We start from the raw sequence: 17,119 nt of genomic DNA, 5'->3' as shown, positions 1-17,119 counted from the left end.
CGGCACCGTGGCATTTTACTTGATATTCGAACGAGAACGAGAGGTACAGAGCGCACGCACAAGGAAACAAATGACGGGAGGGGGAAGAAAGGAGAAAGAGTTTATGTATTTGCAGCGCGAAATTAAACAGGTGCGATCATACCAGCACTAATGCACCGGATCCCATCAGAACTCCGCAGTTAAGTGTGCTTGAGCGAGAGTAGTACTCGAATGGGAGACCTCCTGGGAAGTCCTCGTGTCGCACTAATTTTTTTTTTCAGACGAGTCGTTCGACGTTACGCGCGACTGGAACTAGGGTCCACTGGTTTATACGCAAATGTGAGTCAAGAAGCAGGGGCATTTTAATCGATATTAGAACGAGAAAAAGAGATGCAGAGTGCACGCATAAGGAAACAAATGACGGGAGGGGGGATGGAGGGAGAAAAAGTGTATATATTTGCAGCGTAGAATGAAACATGAGCAATCATACCAGTACAAATGCAACGGATTCTATCAGAACTCCGCAAGTTAAGGGTTCTTGGGCGAGAGTAGCACTAGGATGGGTGACCTCCTGCGAAGTCCATATCTTTCACCCATTTTCTTAGGAAGTCCTCGTGTTGCACCTATTTTTTTGCAGATGATTCTTTCGACGATACGCGCGACTTGAATTATGGTCCTCAGGTTTATTCGCAAATGTGAGTCACGGCACCGAAGCATTTTACTTGATATTAGAACGAGCACGGGAGGTGTAGTGCGCACGCACAAGGAAACAAATGACGGGAGGGGGAAGAAAGGAGAAGGAGTTTATGTATTTGCAGCGCGGAATTAAAGGGGTGCGATCATACCAGCACTAATGCGCCGGATCCCTTCAGAACTCCGCAGTTAAGTGTGCTTGGGCGAGAGTAGTACTCGGATGGGTAACCTCCTAGGAAGTCCTCGTGTCGCACCAATTTTTTTTCAGACGGGTTGTTCGACGTTACGCGCGACTGGAATTTGGGTCCGCTGGTTTATACGCAAATGTGAGTCAAGAAGCAGGGGCATTTTAATTGATATTAGAACGAGAATGAGAGGTGAAGTGTGAACGCACAAGGAAACAAATGACGAGAGGGGGAAGAAAGGAGAATGAGTGTATGTATTTGCAGCGCGAAATTAAACAGGTGCAATCATACCAGCACTAAAGCTCCAGATCCCATCAGAACTCCGCAGTTAAGTGTGCTTGGGCGAGGGTAGTACTCGGATGGGTGACCACTTGGGAAGCCCTCGTGTTGCACCTATTTTTTTTCGGATGGGTTGTTCGACGTTACGCGCGAATGGAATTATAAACCGCTGGTTCTTTTGCAAAGGTGAGTCATGGTGCCGGGGAATATTACTTGATATTAGAACGAGAAAGAGAGATGCAGAGTGCACGCACAAGGAAACAAATGACGGGAGGGGGGATGGGAGGAGAAAGAGTGTATGTATTTGCAGTGCAGAATGAAACATGAGGGATCATACCAACACTAATGCAACGGATTCTATCAGAACTCTGCAGTTAAGGGTGCTTAGGCGAGAAAAGTACTCAGATGGGTGACCTCCTGCGAAGTCCTTATATTTCACCCATTTTCTTGGGAGGTCGTCGTGTTGCACCCATCTTTTTGCAGATGATTCTTTCGACGTTACGCGCGACTTGATTTATGGTCCGCAGGTTTATTCGCAAATGTGAGTCACAGCGCCTTGGCATTTTACTCTATATTAGAACGAGTACGGGAGGTGCAGTGCGCACGCACAAGGAAACAAATTACGGGAGGAGGAAGAAAAGAGAAGGAGTGTATGTATTTGAAGCGCAAAATTAAACAAGTGGCATCATACCAGCACTAATGCACTGGATCCCATCAGAACTCTGCAGTTAAGTGTGCTTAGGCGAGAGTAGTACTAGGATGGGTGACCTCCTGCGAAGTCCTTATATTTCACCCATTTTCTTAAGAAGTCCTCGTGTTGCACCCATTTTTTTGCAGATGATTCTTTCGACGATACGCGCGACTTGAATTATGGTCCTCAGGTTTATTCGCAAATGTGAGTCACCGCACCGTAGCATTTTACTTGATATTAGAACGAGTACGGGAGGTGCAGTGCGCACGCACAAGGAAACAAATGATGGGAGGGGGGATGGAGGGAGAAAAAGTGTATGTATTTGCAGCGCAGAATGAAACATGAGCAATCATACCAGCACCAATGCAACGGATTCTATCAGAACTCCGCAAGTTAAGGGTGCTTGGGCGAGAGTAGCACTAGGATGGGTGACTTCCTGCGAAGTCCTTATATTTCACCCATTTTCTTAGGAAGTCCTCCTGTTGAACCTATTTTTTTGCAGATGATTCTTTCGACGATATGCGCGACTTGAATTATGGTCCACAGATTTATTCACAAATGTGAGTCACGGCACCGTAGCATTTTACTTGACATTAGAACGAGCACGGGAGGTGCAGTGCGCACGCACAAGGAAACAAATGACGGGAGGGAGAAGAAAGGAGAAGGAGTTTATGTATTTGCAGCGCGAAATTAAACGGGTGCGATCATACCAGCACTAATGCACCGGATCCCATCAGAACTCCGCAGTTAAGTGTGCTTGGGCGAGAGTAGTACTCGGATGGGTGACCTCCTAGGAAGTCCTCGTGTTGCACCAATTTTTTTTCAGACGGGTTGTTCGACGTTACGCGCGACTGAAACTAGAGTCCACTGGTTTATACGTAAATGTGAGTTAAAAAGCAGGGGCATTTTAATCGATATTAGAACGAGAAGGAGAGGTGCAGTGTGAACGCACAAGGAAACAATTGATGAGAGGGGGAGGGAAGGAGAAGGAGTGTATGTATTTTCAGCACGAAATGAAACAGGTGCGATCATACCAGCACTAATGCAACGGATTCTATCAGAACTCCGTAGGTAAGGGTGCTTGGGCGAGAGTAGTACTAGCATGGGTTACCTCATGCGAAGTCCTTATATTTCACCCATTTTCTTGTGAAGTCCTCGTGTTGCACCCATTTTTTTGCAGATGATTCTTTCGACGTTACGCACGACTTGTATTATGGTCCTCAGGTTTGTTCGCAAATGTGAGTCACGGCGCTGTAGCATTTTACTTGATTTTAGAATGAGAACGGGAGGTGCAGTGCGCACGCACAAGGAAACAAATGACGGGAGGGGGAAGAAAAGGGAATGACTTTATGTATTTGCAGCCCAAAATTAAACAGGTGCGATCATACCAGCACTAATGCACCGAATCCCATCAGAACTCCGCTGTTAAGTGTGCTTGGGCGAGATTAGTACTCGGATGGGTGACCTCCTGGGAAGTCCCCGTGTCGCACTAATTTTTTTTCAGACGGGTCGTGTGACGTTACGCACGTCTGGAACTAGGGTCCGCTGGTTTGTACGCAAATGTGAGTCAAGAAGCAGGGGCATTTTAATCGATATTAGAACGAGAATGAGAGGTGAAGTGTGAACGCACAAGGAAACAAATGACGGGAGGGGGAAGAAAGGAGAAGGAGTGTATGTATTTGCAGTGCGAATTTAAACAGGTGCGATCTTACCAGCACTAAAGCCCCGAATCCCATCAGAACTCCGCAGTTAAGTTTGCTTGGGCGAGAGTAGTACTCGGATTGGTGACCACTTGGGAAGCCCTCGTGTTGCACCTATTTTTTTTCGGATGGGTTTTTCGACGTTACGCGCGAATGGAATAATAAACCGCTGGTTCATTTGCAAGGTGAGTCACAGTGCACGGGCATATTACTTGATATTAGAACGAGAAAGAGAGATGCAGAGTGCACGCACAAGGAAATGAATGACGGGAGAAGGGATGGAAGGAGAAAGAGTGTATGTATTTGCAATGCAGAATGAAACATGAGGGATCATACCAGCACTAATGCAACAGATTCTATCAGAACTCCGCAGTTAAGGGTGCTTGGGCGAGAGTAGTACTCGGATGGGTGACCACTTCGAAAGACCTCGTGTTGCACCCATTTTCTTGGGAGGTCTTCGTGTTGCACCCATCTTTTTGCAGATGATTCTTTCGACGTTACGCGCGACTTGATTTTTGGTCCGCAGGTTTATTTGCGCGTAACGTCGAACGACACATCTGAAAAAAAGAAAATGAGTGCAACACGAGAACTTCCCAGGAGGTAACCCATCATTGTACTACTTTCGCCAAAGCACACTTAACTGCGGAGTTCTGATGGGATCCGGTGCATTTGTGCTGGTGTGACCGCACTTGTTTAATTTTGTGCTGAAAATACATACACTCCTTCTTCCCTCCCCCCCTCCCATCATTTGTTTCCTTGTGCGTTCACACTGCATCTCTCATTCTCGTTTTAATATCGATTAAAATGCCCCTGATTCTTGACTCACATTTGCGTATAAACCAGCGGACCATAGTTCCAGTCGCGCGTAATGTCGAACAACCCATCTGAAAAAAAATTGTTGCGATACGAGAACTTCCAAAGAGGTCACCCATCCGAGTACTACTGTCGCCCAAGCACGCTTAACTGCAGAGTTCTGATGGGATCCAGTGCATTAGTGCTGGTATGATGCCACTTGTTTAATTTTGCGCTTCAAATACATACACTCCCTCTCTTTTCTTCCTCCTTCCGTCATTTGTTTCCTTGTGCGTACGCACTGCACCTCCCGTACTCATTCTAATATCAAGTAAAATACCACGGCACCGTGACTCACATTTGCGAATAAACCTGCGGACCATAAATCAAGTCGCGCGTAACGTCGAAAGAATCATCTGCAAAAAGATGGGTGCAACACGACAACCTCCCAAGAAAATGGGTGAAATATAAGGACTTCGCAGGAGGTCACCCATCCGAGTACTTTTCTTTCCCAAGCACCCTTAACTGCGGAGTTCTGATAGAATTCGTTGCATTAGTGCTGGTATGATCCCTCATGTTTCATTCTGCACTGTAAATACATACACTCTTTCTCCTCTCATCCCCCCTCCAGTCATTTGTTTCCTTGTGCGTGCACTCTGCATCTCTCTTTCTCGTTCAAATATCAAGTAATATTCCCCGGCACCATGACTCACCTTTACAAATGAACCAGCGGTTTATAATTCCATTCGCGCGTAACGTCGAACAACCCATCCGAAAAAAAATTGGTGCAACACGAGGGCTTCCCAAGTGGTCACCCATCCGAGTACTACCCTCGCCCAAGCACACTTAACTGCGGAGTTCTGATGGGATCCGGAGCTTTAGTGCTGGTATGATCGCACCTGTTTAATTTCACGCTGCAAATACATACACTCCTTCTCCTTTCTTCCACCTCCCGTCATTTGTTTCCTTGTGCGTTCACACTTCATCTCTCATTCTCGTTCTAATATCGATTAAAATACCTCTGCTTCTTGACTCACATTTGCGTATAAACCAGTGGACCCTAGTTCCAGACGTGCGTAACGTCGAACGACCCGTCTGGAAAAAAATTGGTGCGACACGAGAACTTCACAAGAAAATTGGTGAAATATAAGGACTTCGCAGGAGGTAACCCATGCTAGTACTACTCTCGCCCAAGCACCCTTACCTACGGAGTTCTGATAGAATCCGTTGCATTAGTGCTGGTATGATCGCACCTGTTCCATTTCGTGCTGAAAATACATACACTCCTTCTCCTTCCCTCCCCCTCTCATCAATTGTTTCCTTGTGCGTTCACACTGCACCTCTCCTTCTCGTTCTAATATCGATTAAAATGCCCCTGTTTCTTGACTCACATTTGCGTATAAACAAGCAGACCCTAGTTCCAGTCCCGCGTAACGTCGAACGACCCGTCTGAAAAAAAAAGGTGCGACACGAGGACTTCCCAGGAGGTCACCCATCCGAGTACTACTCTCGCCCAAGCACACTTAACTGCGGAGTTCTGACGGGATCCGGTGCATTAGTGCTGGTATGATCGCACCCATTTAATTCTGCGCTGCAAATACATAAACTTCTTCTCCTTTCTTCCCCCTCCCGTCATTGGTTTCCTTGTGCGTGCGCACTGCACCTCCCGTGCTCGTTCTAATATAAAGTAAAATGCTACAGTTCCGTGACTCACATTTGCGAATAAACCTGAGGACCATAATTCAAGTCGCGCATATCGTCGAAAGAATAATCTGCAAAAAAATGGGTGCAACACGAGAACTTCCTAAGAAAATGGGTGAAATATAAGGACTTCTCAAGAGGTCACCCATCCTAGTGCTACTCTCGCCCAAGCACCCTTAACTTGCGGAGTTCTGATAGAATCTGTTGCATTGGTGCTGGTATGATTGCTCATGTTTCATTCTGCGGTGCAAACACATACACTTTTTCTCCCTCCATCCCCCCTCCCGTCATTTGTTTCCTTGTGCGTGCACTCTGCATCTCTCCTTCTAGTTCTAATATCGATTAAAATGCCCCTGCTTCTTGACTCACATTTGCGTATAAACCAGTGGACCCTAGTTCCAGTCGCGCGTAACATCGAACGACCCGTCTGAAAAAAAAAATTAGTGCGACACGAGGACTTCCCAGGAGGTCACCCATCTGAGTACTACTCTCGCTCAAGCACACTTAACTGCGGAGTTCTGATGGGATCCGGTGCATTAGTGTTGGTATGATCGCACCTATTTAATATTGCGCTGCAAATACATAAACTCCTCTTTTCTTCCCCCTCCCGTCATTTGTTTCCTTGTGCGTGCGCACTGCACCTCTCGTTCTTATTCAAATATCAAGTAAAATTCCACGGCGCCGTGACTCACATTTGCGAATAAATCTGCGGACCATAATTAAAGTCGCGCGTAACGTCGAACGGCACATCTGAAAAAAAGAAAATGGGTGCAACACGAGAACTTCCCAGAAGGTAACCCATCATTGTACTACTTTCATCAAAGCACACTTAACTGCGGAGTTCTGATGGGATCCGGTGCATTTGTGCTGGCGTGAGCGCACCTGTTTAATTTCGGGATGAAAATACATACACTCCTTCTTCCCTCCCCCCCTCCGATCATTTGTTTCCTTGTGCGTTCACACTGCACCTCTCTTTCTCGTTCTAATATCGATTAAAATGCCCCTGATTCTTGACTCACATTTGCGTATAAACCAGCGGACCATAGTTCCAGTCGCACGTAACGTCGAACGACCCATCTGAAAAAAAATTTTTGCGATACGAGGACTTCCCAAGAGGTCACCCATCCGAGTACTACTCTCCCCCAAGCACACTTAACTGCAAAGTTATGATGGGATCCAGTGCATTAGTGCTGGTATGATGCCACTTGTTTAATTTTGCGCTTCAAATACATACGCTCCTTCTCTTTTCTTCCTCCTCCCATCATTTGTTTCCTTGTGCGTGCGCACTGCATATCCCGTACTCGTTCTAATATCAAGTAAAATGCCACGGTGCCGTGAATCACATTGGCGAAAAAACCTGCGGACCATAAATCAAGTCGCGCGTAACATCGTAAGAATCATCTGCAAAAAGATGGGTGCAACACGAGGACCTCTAAAGAAAATGGGTGAAATATAAGGACTTCGCAGGAGGTCACCCATCCGAGTACTTTTCTCGCCCAAGCACCCTTAACTGCGGAGTTATGATAGAATCCATTGCATTAGTACTGGTATGATCCCTCATGTTTCATTCTGCACTGCAAATACATACACTATTTCTCCTCCCATCCCCCCTCCCGTCATTTGTTTCCTTGTGCTTCCACTCTGCATCTCTCTTTCTCGTTCTAATATCAAGTAATATGCCCCGGCACCGTGACTCACCTTTGCAAATGAACCAGCGGTTTATAATTCCATTCGCGCGTAATGTCGAACAACCCATCCGAAAAAAATAGGTGCAACACGAGGGCTTCCCAAGTTGTCACCCATCCGAGTACTACTTTCGCCCAAGCACACTTAAGTGCGGAGTTCTGATGGGATCCGGGGCTTTAGTGCTGGTATGATCGCACCTGTTTAATTTCGCGATGCAAATACATATACTCCTTCTCCTTTCTTCCCCCTCCGATCATTTGTTTCCTTGTGTGTTCACACTTCACCTCTTCTTCTCGTTCTAATATTGATTAAAATGCCCCTGCTTCTTGACTCACATTTGCCTATAAACCAGCGGACCCTAGTTCCAGTCGCGCGTAACGTCGAACGACCCGTCTGAAAAAAAATTGGTGCGACGAGGACTTCCCAAGAGGTCACCCATCTGAGTACTACTCTCGCCCAAGCACACTTAACTACGGAGTTCTGATGGGATCCGGTGCATTACTGCTGGAATGATTGCACCTGTTTAATTTCCTGCTGCAAATACATAAACTCATTCCCCTTTCATCCCCCTCTCGTCATTTGTTTCCTTGTGCATGCGCACTGCAGCTCCCGTTCTCGTTCTAATATCAAGTAAAATGCTACAGCGCCGTGACTCACATTTGCGAATAAACCTGAGGACCATAATTCAAGTCGCGCGTAACGTCAAAAGAATCATCTGCAAAAAAATGGGTGCAACACGAGGACTTCCTAAGAAAATGGGTGAAATATAAGGACTTCGCAGGAGGTCACCCATCCTAGTGCTACTCTCGCCCAAGCACCCTTAACTTGCGGAGTTCTGATAGAATCCGTTGCATTGGTGCTCGTATGATTGCTCATGTTTCATTTTGCGCTGCAAATACGTACACTTTTTCTCCGTCATTTGTTTCCTTGTGCGTGCACTCTGCATCTCTCCTTCTCGTTCTAATATCGATTAAAATGCCCCTTCTTCTTGACTCACATTTGCGTATAAACCAGTGGACCCTAGTTCCAGTCGCGCGTAACGTTGAACGACCCGTCTGAAAAAACAAATTAGTGCGACACAAGGACTTCCCAGGAGGTCACCCATCTGAGTACCACTCTCGCCCATGCACACTTAACTGCGGAGTTCTGATGGGATCCGGTGCATTAGTGCTGGTTTGATCGCACCCGTTTAAGTTTGCGCTGCAAATACATAAACTACATCTCTGTTCTTCCCCCTCCCGTCATTTGTTTCCTTGTGCGTGCGCGATGCACCTCTCGTTCTCGTTCAAATATCAAGTAAAATGCCACAGCGCCGTGACTCACATTTGCGAATAAATCTGCGGACTATAATTAAAGTCGCGCGTAACGTCAAACAGCACATCTGAAAAAAAAAAATGGGTGCAACACGAGAATTTCCCAGGAGGTAACCCATCATTGTACTACTTTCGTCAAAGCACACTTAACTGCGGAGTTCTGATGGGATCCGGTGCATTTGTGCTGGCGTGAGCGCACCTGTTTAATTTCGGGATGAAAATAAATACACTCCTTCTTCCCTCCCCCCTCCCATTATTTGTTTCCTTATGCATTCACACTGCACCTCTTCTTCTCGTTCTAATATCGATTAAAATGCCCCAGATTCTTGACTCACATTTGCGTATAAACCAGCGGATTATAGTTCCAGTCGCGCGTAACGTCGAACGACCCGTCTGAAAAAAAATTGGTGCGACACGAAGACTTCCCAAGAGGTCACCCATCCGAGTACTACTCTCGCCCAAACACACTTAATTGCGGAGTTCTGATGGGATCCAGTGCATTAGTGCTGGTATGACCGCACCCGTTTAATTCCGCGCTGCAAATACATAAACTCCTTCTCCTTTCTTCCCCCTCCCGTCATTTGTTTCCTAGTGCGTGCGCACTACACCTCTCGTTCTCGTTCAAATATCAAGTAAAATACCACGGCGCCGTGACTCACATTTGCGAATAAATCTGCGGACCATAATTAAAGTCGCGCGTAACGTCGAACGACACATCTGAAAAAAAGAAAATGGGTGCAACACGAGAACTTCCCAGGAGGTAACCCATCATTGTACTACTTTTGCCAAAGCACACTTAACTGCGGAGTTCTGATGGGATCCGGTGCATTTGTGCTGGTGTGACCGCACCTGTTTAATTTCGTGTTAAAAATACATACACTCCTTCTTCCCTCCCCCCCTCCCATCATTTGTTTCCTTGTGCGTTCACACTGCACCTCTCCTTTTTGTTCTAATATCGATTAAAATGCCCCTGATTCTTGACTGACATTTGCGTATAAACTAGCGGACCATAGTTCCAGTCGCGCGTAACATCGAACGACCCATCTGAAAGAAAATTATTGCGATACGAGGACTTCTCAAGAGGTCACCCATCCAAGTACTACTCTCGCCCAAGCACACTTAACTGCAGAGTTCTGATGGGATCCAGTACAGTAGTGCTGGTATGATGCCACTTGTTTAATTTTGCGCTTCAATTACATACACTCATTCTCGTTTCTTCCTCATCCCGTCATTTGTTTCCTTGTGCGTGCGCACTGCACCTCCCGTACTCGTTCTAATATCAAGTAAAATGCCACGGCGCCGTGACTCACATTTGCGAATAAACCTGCAGACCATAAATCAAGTCGCGCATAACGTCGAAGGAATCATCTGCAAAAAGACGGGTGCAACACGAAGACCTCCCAAGAAAATGGGTGAAATATAAGGACTTCGCAGGAGGTCACCCATCCGAGTACTTTTTTCGCCCAAGCACCCTTAACTGAGAAGTTCTGATAGAATCCGTTGCATTAGTGCTGGTATGATCCCTCATGTTTCATTCTGCACTGCAAATACACACACTCTTTCTCCTCCCATCCCCCCTCCCGTCATTTGTTTCCTTGTGCGTACACCCTGCATCTCTCTTTCTCCTTCTAATATCAAGTAATATGCCCCGGCACCGTGACTCACCTTTGCAAATGAACCAGCGGTTTATAATTCCATTCGCGTGTAACGTTGAACAACCCATCCGAAAAAAAATAGGTGCAACACGAGGGCTTCCCAAGTCGTCACCCATCCGAGTACTAAGCTCGCCCAAGCACACTTAACTACGGAGTTCTGATGGGATCTGGAGCTTTAGTGCTGGTAAGATCGCACCTGTTTAATTTCGCGCTGCAAATACATACACTCGTTCTCCTTTCTTCCCCCTCCCGTCATTTGTTTCCTTGTGCGTTCACACTTCACCTCTCATTCTCGTTTTAATATCGATTAAAATGCCCCTGCTTCTTGACTCACATTTGCGTATAAACTAGCGGACCTTAGATCCAGACGCACGTAACGTCGAAAGACCCGTCTGAAAAAAAATTGATGCGACACGAGGACTTCCTAGGAGGTCACCCATCCGAGTACTACTCTCGCCCAAACACACTTAATTACGGAGTTCTGATGGGATCCGGTGCATTAGTGCTGGTATGATCGCACCCGTTTAATTCCGCACTGCAAATACATAAACTTCTTCTCCTTTCTTCCCCCTCCCGTCATTTGTTTCCTTGTGCGTGCACACTGCACCTCCCGCTCTCGTTCTAATATCAAGAAAATGCTACAGCACCGTGACTCACATTTGCGAATAAACCTGAGGACCATAATTCAAGTCGCGCGTAACGTCGAAAGAATCATCTGCAAAAAAATGGGTGCAACATGAGGACTTCACAAGAAAATGGGTGAAATATAAGGACTTCGCAGGAGGTAACCCTTGCAAGTACTACTCTCGCCCAAGCACCCTTACCTACGGAGTTCTGATAGAATCCGTTGCATTAGTGCTGGTATGATGCACCTGTTTCATTTCACGCTGCAAATACATACACTCCTTCTCCTTTCTTCCCCCTCCCGTCATTTGTTTCCTTGTGCGTGCGCACTGCACCTCTCGTTCTCGTTCAAATATCAAGTAAAATGCCACGGCGCCGTGACTCACATTTGCGAATAAACCTGCGGACCATAATTAAAGTCGCGCGTAACGTCGAACGGCACATCTGAAAAAAAAAAATGGGTGCAACACGAGAACTTCCCAGGAGGTAACCCATCATTGTACTACTTTCGCCAAAGCACACTTAACTGCGGAGTTCTGATGGGATCCGGTGCATTTGTGCTGGTGTGACCGCACCTGTTTAATTTCGTGCTGAAAATACATACACTCCTTCTTCCCTCCGCCCCTCCCATCATTTGTTTCCTTGTGTGTTCACACTGCACCTCTCCTTCTCGTTCTAATATCGATTAAAATGCCCCTGATTCTTGACTAACATTTGCGTATAAACCAGCGGACCATAGTTCAAGTCGCGCCTAACGTCGAACGACCCGTCTGAAAAAAAATTTGTGCAACACGAGGACTTCCCAGGAGGTCACCCATCCGAGTGCTACTCTCGCCCAAGCGCACTTAACTGCAATGTTCTGATGGGATCCGGTGCATTAGTGCTGGTATGATCACACCCTTTTAATTTTGCGCTGCAAATACATAAACTCCTTCTCCTTTCTTCACCCTCCCGTCATTTGTTTCCTTGTGCGTGCGCACTGCACCTCCCGTGCTCGTTCTAATATCAAGTGAAATGCTACAGTGCCATGAGTCACATTTGCGAATAAACCTGAGGACCATAATTCAAGTCGCGCGTATCGTCGAAAGAATCATCTGCAAAAAAATGGGTGCAACACGAGAACTTCCTAAGAAAATGGGTGAAATATAAGGACTTCGCAGGAGGTCACCCATCCTAGTGCTACACTCGCCCAACCACCCTTAACTTGCGGAGTTCTGATAGAATCCGTTGCATTGGTGCTGGTATGATTGCTCATGTTTCATTCTGCGCTGCAAATACATACACTTTTTCTCCCTCCATCCCCCCTCCCGTCATTTGTTTCCTTGTGCTTACACTCTGCATCTCTCCTTCTCGTTCTAATATCGATTAAAATGCCCCTACTTCTTGACTCACATTTGCGTATAAACGAGGGGACCCTAGTTCCAGTCGCGCGTAACGTCAAACGACCCGTCTGAAAAAAAAATTAGTGCGACACAAGGACTTCCAGGAGGTCACCCATCCGAGTACTACTCTCGCCCAAGCACACTTAACTGCAGAGTTCTGATGGGATCCGGTGCATTAGTGCTGGTATGATCGCACCTGTTTAATTTCGCGCTGCAAATACATAAACTCCTTCTCCTTTCTTCCCCCTCCCGTCATTTGTTTCCATGTGCGTGCGCACTGCACCTCTCGTTCTCGTTCAAATATAAAGTAAAATACCACGGCGCCGTGACTCACATTTGCGAATAAATCTGCGGACCATAATTAAAGTCGCGCGTAACGTCGAACGGCACATTTGAAAAAAAGAAAATGGGTGCAACACGAGAACTTCCCAGGAGGTAACCCATCATTGTACTACTTTCGCCAAAGCACACTTAACTGCGGAGTTCTGATGGGATCCGGTGCATTTGTGCTGGTGTGACCGCACCTGTTTAATTTCGTGCGGAAAATACATACACTCCTTCTTCCCTCCCCCCCTCCCATCATTTGTTTCCTTGTGCGTTCACACTGCACCTCTCCTTCTCATTCTAATATCGATTAAAATGCCCCTGATTCTTGACTAATATTTGCGTATAAACCAGCGGACCATAGTTCAAGTCGCGCCTAACGTCGAACGACCCATCTGAAAAAAAATTGTTGCGATACGAGGAATTCCCAAGAGGTTACCCATCCGAGTACTACTCTCGTCCAAGCGCACTTAACTGCAGAGTTCTGATGGGATCCAGTACAGTAGTGCTGGTATGATGCCACTTGTTTAATTTTGGGCTTCAAATACATACACTCATTCTCGTTTCTTCCTCATCCCATCATTTGTTTCCTTGTGCGTGCGCACTGCACCTCCCGTACTCGTTCTAATATCAAGTAAAATGCCACGGTGCCTTGACTCACATTTGCGAATAAATATGCGGACCATAAATCAAGCGCGTGTAACGTCAAAAGAATCATCTGCAAAAAGATGGGTGCAACACGAGGACCTCCCAAGAAAATGGGTGAAATATAAGGACTTCGCAGGAGGTCACCCATCCGAGTACTTTTCTCGCCCAAGCACCCTTAACTGCGGAGTTCTGATAGAATCCGTTGCATTAGTGCTGGTATGATCCCTCATGTTTCATTCTGCACTGCAAATACATACACTCTTTCTCCTTCCATCCCCCCTCCCGTCATTTGTTTCCTTGTGTGTGCGCACTGCACCTCTCGTTCTCGCTCAAATATCAAGTAAAATGCCACGGTGCCATGACTCACATTTGCGAATAAATCTGCGGACCATAATTAAAGTCGCGCGTAACGTCGAACGGCACATCTGAAAAAAAGAAAATGGGTGCAACACGAGAACTTCCCAGGAGGTAACCCATCATTGTACTACTTTCGCCAAAGCACACTTAACTGCGGAGTTCTGATGGGATCCGGTGCATTTGTGCTGGTGTGACCGCACTTGTTTAATTTCGTGCTGAAAATACATACACTCCTTCTTCCCTCCCCCCCTCCCATCATTTGTTTCCTTGTGTGTTCACACTGCACCCAAGCACACCCGTTTAATTCTGCGCTGCAAATACATAAACTCCTTCTCCTTTCTTCCCCCTCCCGTCATTTGTTTCCTTGTGCGTGCGCACTGCACCTCCCGTGCTCGTTCTAATATCAAGTAAAATGCTACGGTGCCGTGACTCACATTTGCGAATAAACCTGAGGACCATAATTCAAGTTGCGCGTAACGTCGAAAGAATCATCTGCAAAAAAATGGGTGCAACACGAGAACTTCCTAAGAAAATGGGTGAAATATAAGGACTTCGCAGGAGGTCACCCATCCTAGTGCTACACTCGCCCAACCACCCTTAACTTGCGGAGTTCTGATAGAATCCGTTGCATTGGTGCTGGTATGATTGCTCATGTTTCATTCTGCGCTGCAAATACATACACTTTTTCTCCCTCCATCCCCCCTCCCGTCATTTGTTTCCTTGTGCTTGCACTCTGCATCTCTCCTTCTCGTTCTAATAACGATTAAAATGCCCCTGCTTCTTGACTCACATTTGCGTATAAACGAGGGGACCCTAGTTCCAGTCGCGCGTAACGTCAAACGACCCGTCTAAAAAAAAAAATTAGTGCGACACAAGGACTTCCAAGAGGTCACCCATCCGAGTACTACTCTCACCCAAGCACACTTAACTGCAGAGTTCTGATGGGATCCGGTAGATTAGTGCTGGTATGATCGCCCCTGTTTAATTTCGCGCTGCAAATACATAAACTCCTTCTCCTTTCTTCCCCCTCCCCTCATTTGTTTCCTTGTGCGTGCGCACTGCACCTCTCGTTATCGTTCAAATATCAAGTAAAATGCCACAGCGCCGTGACTCACATTTGCGAATAAATCTGCGGACCATAGTTAAAGTCGCGCGTAACGTCGAACGGCACATCTGAAAAAGATAAAATGCGTGTAACACGAGAACTTCCCAGGAGGTAACCCATCATTATACTACTTTTGGCAAAGCACACTTAACTGCGGAGTTCTGATGGGATCCGGTGCATTTGTGCTGGTGTGACCGCACCTGTTTAATTTCGTGCTGAAAATACATGCACTCCTTCTTCCCTCCCCCCCTCCTGTCATTTGTTTCCTTGTGCGTTCACACTGCACCTCTCCTTCTCGTTCTAATATCGATTAAAATGCCCATGATTCTTGACTCACATTTGCGTATAAACAAGCGGACCATAGTTCTAATCGTGCGTAACGTCGAACGACCCATCTAAAAAAAAATTGTTGCGATACGAGGACTTCCCAAGAGGTCACCCATCCGAGTGCTATTCTCTCCCAAGCACACTTAACTGCAGAGTTCTGGTGGGATCCAGTGCATTAGTGCTGGTATGATGCCACTTGTTTAATTTTGCGCTTCAAATACATACACTCCTTCTCTTTTCTTCCTCATCCCGTCATTTGTTTCCTTGTACGTACGCACTGCACCTCCCGTACTCGTTCTAATATCAAGTAAAATGCCACGGTGCCATGACTCACATTTGCGAATAAACCTACGGACCATAAATCAAGTCGCGCGTAACTTTGAAAGAATCATCTGCAAAAAGACGGGTGCAACACGAGGACCTCCCAAGAAAATGGGTGAAATATAAGGGCTTCACAGGAGGTCACCCATCCGAGTACTTTTCTCGCCCAAGCACCCTTAACTGCGGAGTTCTGATAGAATCCGTTGCATTAGTGCTGGTATAATCCCTCATGTTTCATTCTGCACTGCAAATACATACACTCTTTCTCCTTCCATCCCACCTCCCGTCATTTGTTTCCTTGTGCGTGCACTCTGCATCTCTCTTTCTCGTTCTAATATCAAGTAATATACCCCGGCAACGTGACTCACCTTTGCAAATGAACCAGCGGTTTATAATTCCATTCACGCGTAATGTCGAACAACCCTTCCGAAAAAAATTAGGTGCAACACGATGGCTTCCCAAGTGGTCACCCATCCGAGTACTACCCTCGCCCAAGCACACTTAACTGCGGAGTTCTGATGGGATCCGGAGATTTAGTGCTGGTATGATCGCACCTGTTTAATTTTGCGCTGCAAATACATACACTCCTTCTCCTTTCTTCACCCTCCTGTCATTTGTTTCCTTGTGCGTTCACACTTCACCTCTCATTCTCGTTCTAATATCGATTAAAATGCCCCTGCTTCTTGACTCACATTTGCGTATAAACCAGCGGACCCTAGTTCCAGACGCGCGTAACGTTGAACGACCCGTCTGAAAAAAAATTGGTACGACACGAGGACTTCCTAGGAGGTCACCCATCCGAGTGCTAATCTCGCCCAATCACACTTCACTGCGGAGTTCTGATGGGATCCGGTGCATTAGTGCTGGTATGATCGCACCTCTTTAATTTTGCGCCGCAAATACATAAACTCATTCTCCTTTCTTCCCCTCCCGTCATTTGTTTCCTTGTGCGTGCGCGCTGCACCTCCCGTGCTCGTTCTAATATCAAGTAAAATGCTACGGTGCCGTGACTCACATTTGTGAATAAACTTGAGGACCATAATTAAAGTCGCGCGTATCGTCGAAAGAATCATCTGCAAAAAAATGGGTGCAACACAAGGATTTCACAAGTGGCCAGCCATCCGAGTACTACTCTCGCCCAAGCACACTTAACTGCGGAGTCATGATGGGATCTGTTACATTAGTGCTGGTATGATCGCACCTGATTAATTTCGCACTGCAAATACATAAACTCCTTCTCCTTTCTTCCACCTCCCGTCATTTGTTTCCTTGTGCGTTCACACTGCACCTCTCCTTCTCGTTCTAATATCGATTTAAATGCCCCTGCTTCTTGACTCACATTTGCGTATAAACCAAC

At 46.4% G+C, this 17,119-nt stretch overlaps 5 non-coding genes and 27 pseudogenes across 5 annotated transcripts; 7 read left to right on the top strand and 25 right to left on the bottom strand.

The window, feature by feature from the left end:
- The first annotated feature begins 128 nt into the window (after positions 1–128).
- On the top strand, positions 129–247 carry LOC148259025 (5S ribosomal RNA; annotated as a pseudogene).
- A 563-nt stretch (positions 248–810) lies between these two features.
- LOC148259024 (5S ribosomal RNA) lies at positions 811–929 on the top strand (annotated as a pseudogene).
- A 205-nt stretch (positions 930–1,134) lies between these two features.
- Positions 1,135–1,253, top strand: LOC148259023 (5S ribosomal RNA). Its single transcript, XR_015821030.1, has one exon. It is a non-coding gene; the product is annotated as a 5S ribosomal RNA (ribosomal RNA).
- Positions 1,254–1,813: 560 nt separating this feature from the next.
- On the top strand, positions 1,814–1,932 carry LOC148259022 (5S ribosomal RNA; annotated as a pseudogene).
- A 591-nt stretch (positions 1,933–2,523) lies between these two features.
- Positions 2,524–2,642, top strand: LOC148259021 (5S ribosomal RNA). The gene has a single exon (XR_015819737.1). It is a non-coding gene; the product is annotated as a 5S ribosomal RNA (ribosomal RNA).
- Positions 2,643–3,201: 559 nt separating this feature from the next.
- Positions 3,202–3,320, top strand: LOC148259020 (5S ribosomal RNA; annotated as a pseudogene).
- A 205-nt stretch (positions 3,321–3,525) lies between these two features.
- On the top strand, positions 3,526–3,644 carry LOC148259019 (5S ribosomal RNA; annotated as a pseudogene).
- Positions 3,645–4,099: 455 nt separating this feature from the next.
- LOC148259018 (5S ribosomal RNA) lies at positions 4,100–4,218 on the bottom strand (annotated as a pseudogene).
- A 204-nt stretch (positions 4,219–4,422) lies between these two features.
- LOC148259017 (5S ribosomal RNA) lies at positions 4,423–4,540 on the bottom strand (annotated as a pseudogene).
- A 561-nt stretch (positions 4,541–5,101) lies between these two features.
- LOC148259016 (5S ribosomal RNA) lies at positions 5,102–5,220 on the bottom strand. Its single transcript, XR_015820805.1, has one exon. It is a non-coding gene; the product is annotated as a 5S ribosomal RNA (ribosomal RNA).
- A 558-nt stretch (positions 5,221–5,778) lies between these two features.
- LOC148259015 (5S ribosomal RNA) lies at positions 5,779–5,897 on the bottom strand. Its single transcript, XR_015819554.1, has one exon. It is a non-coding gene; the product is annotated as a 5S ribosomal RNA (ribosomal RNA).
- Positions 5,898–6,460: 563 nt separating this feature from the next.
- Positions 6,461–6,579, bottom strand: LOC148259014 (5S ribosomal RNA; annotated as a pseudogene).
- Positions 6,580–6,785: 206 nt separating this feature from the next.
- Positions 6,786–6,904, bottom strand: LOC148259013 (5S ribosomal RNA; annotated as a pseudogene).
- An 882-nt stretch (positions 6,905–7,786) lies between these two features.
- Positions 7,787–7,905, bottom strand: LOC148259012 (5S ribosomal RNA; annotated as a pseudogene).
- Positions 7,906–8,110: 205 nt separating this feature from the next.
- LOC148259011 (5S ribosomal RNA) lies at positions 8,111–8,227 on the bottom strand (annotated as a pseudogene).
- Positions 8,228–8,774: 547 nt separating this feature from the next.
- Positions 8,775–8,893, bottom strand: LOC148259010 (5S ribosomal RNA; annotated as a pseudogene).
- Positions 8,894–9,101: 208 nt separating this feature from the next.
- Positions 9,102–9,220, bottom strand: LOC148259009 (5S ribosomal RNA; annotated as a pseudogene).
- Positions 9,221–9,423: 203 nt separating this feature from the next.
- On the bottom strand, positions 9,424–9,542 carry LOC148259008 (5S ribosomal RNA; annotated as a pseudogene).
- Positions 9,543–9,751: 209 nt separating this feature from the next.
- Positions 9,752–9,870, bottom strand: LOC148259007 (5S ribosomal RNA; annotated as a pseudogene).
- A 204-nt stretch (positions 9,871–10,074) lies between these two features.
- LOC148259006 (5S ribosomal RNA) lies at positions 10,075–10,192 on the bottom strand (annotated as a pseudogene).
- A 561-nt stretch (positions 10,193–10,753) lies between these two features.
- Positions 10,754–10,872, bottom strand: LOC148259005 (5S ribosomal RNA; annotated as a pseudogene).
- Positions 10,873–11,077: 205 nt separating this feature from the next.
- LOC148259004 (5S ribosomal RNA) lies at positions 11,078–11,196 on the bottom strand (annotated as a pseudogene).
- A 560-nt stretch (positions 11,197–11,756) lies between these two features.
- LOC148259003 (5S ribosomal RNA) lies at positions 11,757–11,875 on the bottom strand (annotated as a pseudogene).
- A 204-nt stretch (positions 11,876–12,079) lies between these two features.
- On the bottom strand, positions 12,080–12,198 carry LOC148259002 (5S ribosomal RNA; annotated as a pseudogene).
- A 562-nt stretch (positions 12,199–12,760) lies between these two features.
- LOC148259001 (5S ribosomal RNA) lies at positions 12,761–12,878 on the bottom strand (annotated as a pseudogene).
- Positions 12,879–13,087: 209 nt separating this feature from the next.
- On the bottom strand, positions 13,088–13,206 carry LOC148259000 (5S ribosomal RNA; annotated as a pseudogene).
- Positions 13,207–14,092: 886 nt separating this feature from the next.
- On the bottom strand, positions 14,093–14,211 carry LOC148258999 (5S ribosomal RNA; annotated as a pseudogene).
- A 659-nt stretch (positions 14,212–14,870) lies between these two features.
- On the bottom strand, positions 14,871–14,988 carry LOC148258998 (5S ribosomal RNA; annotated as a pseudogene).
- Positions 14,989–15,197: 209 nt separating this feature from the next.
- On the bottom strand, positions 15,198–15,316 carry LOC148258997 (5S ribosomal RNA; annotated as a pseudogene).
- An 883-nt stretch (positions 15,317–16,199) lies between these two features.
- LOC148258996 (5S ribosomal RNA) lies at positions 16,200–16,318 on the bottom strand. Its single transcript, XR_015819617.1, has one exon. It is a non-coding gene; the product is annotated as a 5S ribosomal RNA (ribosomal RNA).
- A 205-nt stretch (positions 16,319–16,523) lies between these two features.
- LOC148258995 (5S ribosomal RNA) lies at positions 16,524–16,642 on the bottom strand (annotated as a pseudogene).
- Positions 16,643–16,846: 204 nt separating this feature from the next.
- On the bottom strand, positions 16,847–16,965 carry LOC148258994 (5S ribosomal RNA; annotated as a pseudogene).
- Between the last annotated feature and the right edge of the window lie 154 nt (positions 16,966–17,119).

The sequence above is a fragment of the Carica papaya genome, chromosome 5 (genome assembly GCF_054855325.1).
Source record: "Carica papaya isolate Zhongbai chromosome 5, ASM5485532v1, whole genome shotgun sequence".
In the NCBI taxonomy this organism is placed as follows: domain Eukaryota; kingdom Viridiplantae; phylum Streptophyta; class Magnoliopsida; order Brassicales; family Caricaceae; genus Carica; species Carica papaya.
This window is presented reverse-complemented; position numbering and strand designations above follow the sequence as displayed.